At 40.8% G+C, this 6728-nt stretch overlaps 1 protein-coding gene across 1 annotated transcript in view; it reads right to left on the bottom strand.

Annotated features, from left to right (window-relative positions):
- Positions 1-6500, bottom strand: part of LOC128699095 (kinetochore protein Nuf2-like) — a 92625-nt gene extending 86125 nt beyond the window's left edge. The window contains exon 1 of the mRNA XM_053791610.2: positions 6436-6500. The gene's annotated coding sequence lies outside the window, so the exon portion shown is untranslated. The remainder of the gene's footprint in view (positions 1-6435) is intronic.
- Positions 6501-6728: the final 228 nt, after the last annotated feature.

Genomic DNA, 6728 nt, shown 5'->3' on the forward strand with positions numbered 1-6728 from the left:
TTCATTAGCAATTTGTGAAGATATTAAATGAATTTCTTACATTTCACATCAGTCAAATAGATGGAGCATGAAATTTGTTTCTTCAACAAGGCTACAATCCTCAGGTTTGAAAACTCTGGGTCAATTATCAGCACATGACAGATTGTGTATCTTTCCTATACAATAGGCAAAAATCTAACATTCAGGCTGTTTCAGTGATCCATAAATTGCAATGCAGATTAAACAGATGGGAGGAAACAAATGAAAAGTGAAAATACATAGGGTGATAGAGGGTCAACAATAGAGTGAGAGAGAAAGTGTGTGAGTGTGTGTGTGAGAGAGTGTGTGTGTGAGAGTGTGAGAGAGTGTGTGAGAGTGTGAGAGAGAGTGTGAGTGTGAGAGAGAGTGTGAGAGTGTGAGAGAGTGAGAGTGTGAGAGAGTGAGAGTGTGAGAGAGAGTGTGAGAGTGTGAGAGAGTGTGAGAGAGTGTGAGAGAGTGTGAGTGTGAGAGTGTGTGAGAGAGTGAGAGAGAGTGTGAAAGGGTGTGAGTGTGAGAGAGTGTGAGTGTGAGAGAGTGTGAGTGTGAGAGAGCGTGAGAGTGTGAGAGAGTGAGAGTGTGTGAGTGTGAGAGTGTGAGAGTGTGTGAGTGTGAGAGTGTGAGAGTGAGTGTGAGAGTGTGAGAGTGTGAGAGAGTGTGAGAGAGAGTGTGAGTGTGTGAGTGTGAGAGAGTGTGAGAGAGTGTGAGAGAGTGTGAGAGAGTGAGTGTGAGAGAGTGTGAGTGTGAGAGAGTGTGAGTGTGAGAGAGTGTGAGAGAGTGTGAGAGAGTGTGAGAGAGCATGAGAGAGAGTGAGAGAGTGAGTGAGAGTGAGTGAGAGTGAGTGTGAGAGAGCATGAGAGCATGAGAGAGAGCGTGAGAGAGAGCGACAGACAGACATGCATTGGCGATTTCGCCGAATTTCAGCCCTGTTTTTGGCCAATTCCCTTGTTCCAGTTGACCAAACTCATAGCTATTTCTTTAGAACCACATTTTTTCTATCAGTTGAGTACAAGAAAATGCCCATTTACCGATTTGAACTACCCAATAAAGTGGTCAGAAATTGGCAATTTGGCCAATTTCATGCAAATTAAAAAATATCCAATTTCAAAATAGGGTCCAGAATAAACAATGTAGACATTCTTGGCACTAAAATAACATATGCTCTGTTCATTAGTCACGTCTCTAGGCCCCTCTTATATTACTATTGCTTTCTATTTTGATTTTTTATTCATACAAAAAATACAAAATTTACTGTTATGCAGACTAATTAATGCAATATTGTAAAAATGGTAAAAATAATATCAGTGCACTAGTGAAAGAATATTAGACTGCCCAGCTGACATGTATTGGATGTGTGGTGTGATTTACTTACTCCTGAACATTGGTAAAAATCGAACATTTCCGCTACTGTGAGCTCAATTTCAAGGTGGTTTTCATCATGAAACTAATCAAAATCATCTCTATTTCTGTCATGTTTTCCATTTTATCACTTGAGACCATGAAAACGAGAATGCAACGATAAATACTATACAAAAATACACCTCAAAGTCGGCGTTTTAAGAAAAAAAAAAAAAGTCAGTTTTTTTTCTCATTATGCACTGTGTGCTGCAGGATTTTTTTTATGTGGTGCACACTGACCACACAGACCCATTCTCTCACATGTGGGCCTACCAGCTTTCTCCTGCTTGATTTGAAGCCGCTAGAATTTTTGAGTATATATATGTCAAACACGGTGGCTCGCAAGACGTATATATACGACCGAAACAGTCAAAGGGTTAAAGCTCCTCTTGTTCAAAGCCTCCTTTACCTTCTCCAACCTGTGCTAGGGTGACTCCTGTCATGACTTCCTTCTTTAGATTTATTCACCCTCCAAGTTGTCCTATTTTGCTGCATCCTCTAACAACTCTTAAACAACCCCTCAGTTCTTTGGATAACACTTTAGTATCCTTACAACTACAGATCTTCAAACTACAAATTCTCTGTATAATATTCACACTGTGCACTGCCTCAGACACAACATTTCCACTACCTCCAGCCTCCTTGTTATAACATTCAGAACCCATGCTTCACACCCATGTAAGTGTTGGTACCTCTAAACTCTCACACATTGCCCTTTTTGCCTCCAGAGAAAATGTTCTTGTCAAATTGACTGGACTTCTTTGATCGGTAATCTGGAGTCCAGTGACTTTATGGAAACAGTTCAGGACTGTTTCCTGAAGCAGTGTGTAACAGAGCCTACCAGGGGTAATAATTTGCTCAACCTAGTCTTGTCAAATAAGGAAACTCATTAATAACAAAAAGGCACAATACCGTGACTGGAACGATACACAAATAACCCGCACATAAAAGACAGAAGCTTACGACGACGTTTCGGTCCGACTTGGACCATTGACAAAGTCACACTAACAGAGGAGGAGCAGAACGGCTATATATAGGCAGGAAGAGGTAGAGGTAGTAGTAGTGGTAGTAGTAGTAGTAGTAGTAGTACAAGAATTGTATATAATACCGACAGGATGAAATGACACATGCACAACACCCGGGCATCCCCACCGTAGACGTTTCGCCATCCAGCCAGCCACTGGATGGCGAAACGTCCACAACAAAGACAACCAGACGCCGCACATGTGTCTAATTTCATCAGTAGATGTAGTAGAAGAAGAAGAGGTAGTAGTAGTGGTAGTGGTAGAAGTGGGAAATAAGGAAGACGAGCCAGTCAAATACAAAGGAAGGGGAGCACTGCAAGAGAGCTAGAAACCCACAGAGGGAGAGCAAGCGCACCGAGGTGCCATCCAGTGGCTGGCTGGATGGCGAAACGTCTACGGTGGGGATGCCCGGGTGTTGTGCATGTGTCATTTCATCCTGTCGGTATTATATACAATTCTTGTACTACTACTACTACTACTACTACCACTACTACTACCTCTACCTCTTCCTGCCTATATATAGCCGTTCTGCTCCTCCTCTGTTAGTGTGACTTCGTCAATGGTCCAAGTCGGACCGAAACGTCGTCGTAAGCTTCTGTCTTTTATGTGCGGGTTATTTGTGTAAGGAAACTCATAAATAATCTGGAGATCACTGAAGAGCTTGGTGCAAGTGATCACAAATCCATCACTTTTAGCATTAACTGGGAATACAAGAATAATGACGATATGGTAAAAGTTCTGGTGGCCTGGTGGCTAAAGCTCCCGCTTCACACACGGAGGGCCCGGGTTCGATTCCCGGCGGGTGGAAACATTTCGACACGTTTCCTTACACCTATTGTCCTGTTCACCTAGCAGCAAATAGGTACCTGGGTGTTAGTCAACTGGTGTGGGTCGCATCCTGGGGGACAAGATTAAGGACCCCAATGGAAATAAGTTACAGTCCTCGATGACGCACTGACTTTCTTGGGTTATCCTGGGTGGCTAACCCTCCGAGGCTAAAAATCCAAACGAAATCTTATCTTGTCCCTGATTTTCGTTCTGCCGATTACAGTGGAATTATGGAACACCTGTCTAATCTCGACTGGGGTTGTCTAGCTAATGATTTTATCAACGATGATCATACTTACAATTATGAAGGGATCCGCGTTTATGATTTCTTTCATAATAATGTACACCGTGCTCAGAGTATATACATTCCCCAGAGAAATTAGGTCTAATATCAACAATCCCAAATGGGTTAACAGGAGGCTAAAGTATCTATTAGGGAAGAAAGGGGGAATTTACATGTGCATCAAAAGAGGAGAGGTTAACCTTACTGACCAATAACGGATAACAAACTGGAAATGTGTTCCTTATTTAATGACTATTTTTTGTCAGTTTTTACACAGGAAGACAAATGAGATTCCAGAAATTAAAAATTTTTCAGTTCCTGATGAATTCAAATTAACTAATATTACTGTCACGAGGGCCATGGTTACCAAACAGACAAACTGAAGCAAAATAAGTCCCCGGGGTCCGACAAGTTCTTTTCCAGGGTACTTAAGGAATGCACGATGGAACTTAGTCAGCATTAACGAGCATGTTTAATGCATCCATCTTTACTGGTTTTGTGCCAGAGTTGTGGAAGATGGCTAAATGTGGTTCCTATATTCAAATCAGGGAATAAGCCCGTTCCTTCAAATTACCGTCCAATAAGCCTGACATCTATAGTGGGCAAGTTACAAGAATCAATTATAGCTGGCATCATTTGAAGTCACCTTGAAGAGCATAATTTGATTAGCGAATTTCAGCATGGGTTCACGAGAGGTCGTTCCTGCATGACAAATTTACTGACGTTCTTCAATAGAACATTTGAGGCAGTTGACAGTGATAAAGAATATGATATTGTTTATTTGGATTTTAGTAAAGCCTTTGATAGAGTACCTCACAAGAGACTCTTAAGAAAAGTGGCAGCTCATGGTATAGGAGGTAAAGTTCTAGCATGGATAGAGGCATGGCTTACCAATAGAAAGCAGAGAGTTTCCATTAATGGAGTGAAATCTGAATGGGGATTAGTCACTAGTGGTGTTCCACAAGGATCAGTTTTAGGCCCTCTCTTGTTCATAATTTACATCAATGACCTTGAAGGGATTATGAGTCACATGAGCAAAATAGCTGATGATACAAAGATTGGCCGTATAATTCATTCTGAGGAGGATAGCAACAAACTCCAGGAGGATTTGGACAAATTAATGTCTTGATCTGAAAAATGGCAGATTATGTTCAATGTGGATAAGTGTAAGGTACTAGTCCTTGGTAATGAAAATAACCCTCAAAGCTATAATCTAGGTGAAGTAGAGCTTTACAGAATCTGAAAAAGACTTGGGAGTCATGGTAAGCAGAAATCTAAAGCCAAGACAACAGTGCCTTAGTGTGCGCAACAAGGCCAACAGATTACTTGGATTTATCTCAAGAAGTATAAGTAACAGAAGTCCAAAAGTTATTTTACAGCTCTATACATCACTAGTGAGGCCTCATTTAGATTATGCTGCTCAGTTTTGGTCCCCTTACTACAGGATGGATATAGACTCATTAGAGAACATACAGAAAAGAATGACCAAAATGATTTACTGTGTAAGGAACCTCCCGTATGAAGATAGACTTAAAGCCTTAAATCTCCACTCTCTGGAGAGGCGTAGAATGAGGGGAGATATCATTGAAGTGTATAAGTGGATGACGGGCATAAACAAGGGAGACATTAATAAAGTACTGAGGGTGTCGAACCAGGTAAGAACCAGAAATAATGGATTTAAGTTGGATAAATTTAGATTTAGAAAGAACATAGGTAAGTACTGGTTTTCTAACAGAGTTGTAGATGCGTGGAACAGTCTTCCCAGTAGGGTGATAGAGGCTAGGACCTTGGGTAACTTTAAGAAGAGACTGGACAAATATATGAGCGGGAGAGGCTGGGTTTGATTAGTGTCATTGGGTACGGGAGTTAATTCTTGGGTAACTTTAGGTAGAGGTCGTTTTGATAAGGACCTGCCTCGCATGGGCCAGTAGGCCTGCTGCAGTGCTCCTCCATTCTTAAATTCTTATGTTCTAAGTTAATCTTGTCCCCCAGGATGCCACCCATAGTCTGCTAGCACCCAGTTACCTACTTACTGCTAGGTGAACAGTGACAGCAGGTGTAAGATGACACGCAATGTTTTACCCATGCCAGGGATTGATCCTGGACCATCATTGTGTAAGCTGAGGACGCTAACAACCAACATGTAAAAACTAAATGGTTTTTGATCACTTTCTCCAAGGTCTTCATTAACATTAAGAACATCTATCAATCTTCAACTTGTCGGTTTTCAAGCCATTTATCACATTCATCAATCCTCGCAAGAACATAAGAAGGAACACTGCAACAGGCCTACTGGCCCATGCAAGGCAGGTCCAAGTCACCTCCCGGCTTAAACCAATTACCCACCTAGTCAGGTCAGGTCACACCCACTTACGCAGCACCACATCTATTAGCACAAGCTAGTCAGGTCCAACTCACACCCACCCACATCTACTCATGTATTTATCTAACTTATTATTTAAAACTACACAACTTTTTAACCTGAATAACTGTACTCGGGAGTTTGTTCCACTCTTAATACGTCTTTCTCGAGATTGTCTAGGTCCCCTCAAGGAAGGTTCCTTGATGTTGGTGAGGGGCTCTTGATTTAAGGAATTGGATCTGTGCTCCAGTTCCCCGAATTAAGCCTGAATGCCTTCCACATCCCCCCCCCCAGGCGCTGTATAATCCTCCGGGTTTAGCGCTTCCCCCTTGATTATAATAATAATCGAGATTGTCTACACTCATAGGGAAGATTTCTGATACATGGGATCTGCCATTGTCATTTGTACGTTTTCCAGTTCATTTATATCTATTGTGTAATATGGTGACTAAAACTGTGCAGTATAATGTAAATGATGCCTAACCAAAGATATATACCGACATAATGAGAGGTATACACCTTACCTGGATAATAATAACGAGAGACTAAGTCACACCTCTGCCGCTCAGCTTTTAAACTTCACCATAACAATGAAGTCAACTCAAAAACTATCACATTTAATATTATTTTAAAAATTTTAAAAATTTATTTTAATATTACTACAACAAGAAAAATATTATAATATTATTTCAATATTAATTATTTATTTTTCACCCAAAGACGCTTTTTAATAATAAAAGTTTCCGAATCGAACAATAGACTCCTGGTGTATTGTTTAATTCCAGTTTGACTTGATAATAATAATAATCATATAATA

Source organism: Cherax quadricarinatus, chromosome 54, assembly GCF_038502225.1.
Source record: "Cherax quadricarinatus isolate ZL_2023a chromosome 54, ASM3850222v1, whole genome shotgun sequence".
Classification (NCBI taxonomy): Eukaryota; Metazoa; Arthropoda; class Malacostraca; order Decapoda; family Parastacidae; genus Cherax; species Cherax quadricarinatus.